A 4,630-nucleotide genomic window follows, 5' to 3' on the forward strand; every position below is an offset into this window, starting at 1 on the left:
AATATTCGTTGCCAATAATGTAAATCATTTGTATAAATGACTTTGATCACAAAATTCAATTTATCAAATCATGACTAACCATTTAAGTAATTCAACAAAATCAATTATACATAAACCATAATTGAAATCACAATTTCTTACCATTCAAAAGCCATTCTGTATCTCAAAAATCAATCTTTATCTCACTAATATGCAAGACTAATCCGAAAGGGCCATATTCGATGTGATTCTAACTCCCTATGGTCGGGGAGGTCGAATCAGATTCTAACTCCCTATGGTCGGGGAGGTCGAATCATCGTGCACAGTACCATCACAATAATGAATCTTCCGCAATGGCCATAACGATAAAATAAACTTAGATCTAACCTCAAATTAGAGGAAAATCTAAGCCTGTGCACGTAGCATGGTAATCAAAACACAACTAACTCCATTGTCTTCTCAACAAATGAGAGAGACGGGTAATAACCTAGTCAAGCATCTATAGTGAGATATAAAACAATATCACAATCCTTTTAGTGAGCATAAATCACAATATAATTCGATTCAAATTCAATTCCAATATCCAATAATTTTTATGCTCATCACAATTCAAATCATAAATTTACATTTTCCATGAAAATTACCATCATAATTCATAACATGTTCTATCACAATTTTCTAAAACATAATTTATTCAATCCATAACAATGCTTAATAGTTATGGAAATAGCATTTCACAAAGCTAAATTCATACATACTATAACAATTTCAATAATCATTGAATTAAATCCAATGCTTATTAAACATAATACATAAGAAAAATATGTCATTTAATCATATGAAATATTCAAAACAAAATCAGTTAAAAAATAGTTGTGCACAAACACAATTTAAAACAATAACATACAATTAATCATATGAAATCTTATTCAGAGTAAAATCAGTTGAAAACTAGTTGTGCACAAACCTCTGATAATTGTCTCCTGGTCTGGACTCAGTGTTTCCTTCCCTTTTCCTGAGTCTTTGGTAACTAAGAAACACAATTTGAAGTGTTTCAGTACTAAATTAAACTGTCTCTAACGATAATGTTCGATAAGTAATTCACTGAAGGCTATTATTTGCTCAATTACCTAATATACCGACCGTCGATGCGTTTAAGGTAAATTAGGTTTTGGTGTCCTTAATATGTCACATTCGATAGGGTTTTAGGGTTGGTACGTTTTACCAAACTCATTTCCTTGTTTAGTGCATTTTCTTGCAATTTGCTGGATTCCGGGATACTAGTTTGACCTAACCGGACGACCTAGTTCCCTCAGTTTTCGGGTTTCGGTCAAAACTACAAACTTGTAGATCTATATCTTATTGCACGCGGGGCAAAATTTTAGGTCAATCCGAGTTAAGTAGACCATGTTATGGTCATTATACTATTGCTGGTCAATTAATATCAAATTAGGTCAATTTTTGGTCAATTTGGTCAACTTTGGTTCGGCCAGTTTTTGGACCCGAACTTGTGCAAGCTTTTTGACTTGCTTATGGTCATTTCTGGGCTTTGGTGTCTTCATAAGACTTGTAGGTATGGGTCTTAACTATTCATGGTTAAAAGTTCAGGTCAATTGGACCTGTTTTGAGTGAGTTATGGCCTAAACACTCACTGCTGCTCAATTGGTCATTTTTCAGGTCCTAATTGCACCTAATCCGAATTGGTCATTTTCTTAGGTCACCTTGCAAGCAGAATTTTGGTATGTTTTCTCAATGAAAGTTGGCACATTTTGTGCCTAGTTCCACCTCCAATTGGTCTCATACCAATTGAGGTTACACATTTAAACTTATTGGCTAAAATGTACACTGCCCTTGGTTACTTTGCTTGACACACATCAATTACACACATTTACTTGCAATATGTTTACTTCCCTACCAAATCTGTTTTGGTACATTACCAAAACTATATATTACTTTACATTAACATCACTTTGGGCAGATTACAATTATCCTCAACATACCAAATATAACTCTAATTCCCAAAGTTCAAATACCATTACACATACACATAAACATCACTAGTTTTTACATACACTTTACACAACAATTTCATACACATATCCTTCAATCCTTAATGCCACAATTCTGCCCATATCTTCATGAACACATACACTTATCCAAGAGTTTCAAGGCTGCCGAAATTGTCCTTCAACACCAAAGTGTCCTACAATTCATTAAATCCCATTCCAAGTGCAAAATTCACCATATACATGTGAAGTAATTCACTAGGTTATTAAATCATCATGATCAACATCATTTCTCATCAAATATATGCACAATTATTTCATCAATTACATGACTCCATGGCTGTCCAAAATGAACACAACAATAACTCTTCAAACTCAAAAATTTTCTTCACAAATCCAACACCCATAACATGCACACAAAACTTAACAAAGCTATCTTCAAAAATACTAACTTACCTTATGGTTGAAACTTGCCAAACCTTGATTAAACTTCTTAAAATTGGTATCAAACTCTTTCTTGTGATGTGTAGACAATTTTTCATGAAGCTACTTAAGGGATTGGAGTTGAAATGAGAGAGTGGACCAAGCTTTAAGGAAACGTCAATGGAGGTTTCTCCTCCCCTTCAATTCGGCTAGGTTTAGTATAATGAAGAAGATGAAGTTTCTGCCTTGGATAATGGATGTACACCTGCCCCACTTAGTATATATTAATCCATTAATGGTCCACTAACTCCAAATAATCATATAATAAGCTAATTGTTCATTTATTCCACATTAACCCATGATTTTAGCTATTTACTTTAGGTACTGTAACACCCCTAAGTTCGGTAGTGCGTTCTGCTGCTCCGGTGACTAGTGTTGTCCGGACAGCTAGGATGCCAAGAACCGTACTTCAAAATGGGTGAGGAGACATAAAATAATGAAATACAAGAAAAGGAAATACAAGAAAAACAAAGGAAAAAATCATAGCAAAGAAATGTAACCAAGTTAAGCGAGCCGAAAAACCTAGCGATGGGTGACCGCACCGGGAAGTCACGGCGTGGACCGTTGACTAGCCCTGGACTGCGGGGAACCCTGGAAAATATTTTTAGGACTTAAATAGACCCTTGTTGAAGAATAAATATCATTAGAAAGATCAAAGAAAAATTAAATAATTAGTACAAAGAAAAGTGAGAAATCGAAAAACAGACAAAACCCAAATACCTGAAAAATCGAACGAATCTTGAACAGGGCATTATGGTCATTTGACATCCCGAATTGTCTTTTGACCTAAATGTCCATTAAAAATAAATAGTATTACACTTAGAAAATAAAATGAAAAATTAAATTGGTGGTACCTAAAATAAATAGTGGAAATTATGGGTTAAATGTGGAATAAATGCACATTTGGCTTATTATATGATATAATTTTTTTTGTGGGGCACTATGGGATTAAAATATATGCTAAGTGGGCAGATGGCTTCCATTAAACTTCATCTTCAACATTTCTCCTTACCCATGCCGTAAAGAAACTCCTTAGAAACATCCATGGCCGAATTTGAGTGAAGCTCCATCAACCCCTCCATTTCAACTCCAATCCTTTAAGTTCCTTCATAAAAAATGGTCTACACATCACAAGGAAGATATTGATACTAATTTTGAGAAGTTTGGTGAAGGTTTAGCAAGTTACAAATAAAGGTAAGTTTGCATTTTTGAGAAATCCTTTGTTAAAGTTTTTATGCATGTTATGGGTATTGGTTTGGTGAAGGAAAATTTTGAGTTTGAAGGGTTATTGTTGTTGCCATTTTGGACAGCCATGGGTCACGTTTTTGATGAGGTATTTGTGTATATAATTGATGAGAAATAATGTTAATCATGGTGATTTAGTAACCTAGTGATTTAATGCATGTATATATGGTGAATGATGCACTTTGATGGGAATTGGCATATGGTACGGCAATGTGATGTTGATGAATGAATTGTGGCAGCTTGTGGACACTTGAATAATGGTGTATATTGAAGGGAGTGTGGGCAGCATATTGACCTAGAAGGATTGATGATATGTATGTCAATTTACATTGTAAAGTGTATGTAAAGTTTGTAATGTTTAGGTGTGTTTGTAATGGTACTTAGAAATTGTAATTGTGAATGATATTTGATGTGTTGAGGGTGATTGGAATCTGCCCAAAATAATGCTAATGTTATGTAGAAAATGTTGTTGGTAATGTGCCAAAACAGTTTGGTAGGGTATGGAAGTAAACCTTGCAAAGGTAAGTGTGTGTTTGAAGTTGGGATGTGAATTGCATATTGAGGGCAGTGTATATTTTAGCCTATAACCTTGAATGTGTAACCTCAATTGGTATGAGACCAATTTGAGGTGAAACTAGGCACAAAATGTGCCAACTTTCATTGAGAAACCATGCCAAAATTCTGCTTGCAAGGTGACCTAAAAAAATGACCAATTCGGATTAGGTGCAATTAGGACCTGAAAAATGACCAATTGGGCAGCAGTGAGTGTTTAGGCCATAACTCACTCAAACCAGGTCCAATTGACCTGAAATTTTGACCAAGAATAGTTAAGACCCATACCTACAAGTCTTATGAAGACACCAAAGCCCAGAAATGACCATAAGCAAGTCAAACAACTTGCACAAGTTCGGGTCCAA

Source organism: Hevea brasiliensis, chromosome 8, assembly GCF_030052815.1.
Source record: "Hevea brasiliensis isolate MT/VB/25A 57/8 chromosome 8, ASM3005281v1, whole genome shotgun sequence".
Classification (NCBI taxonomy): Eukaryota; Viridiplantae; Streptophyta; class Magnoliopsida; order Malpighiales; family Euphorbiaceae; genus Hevea; species Hevea brasiliensis.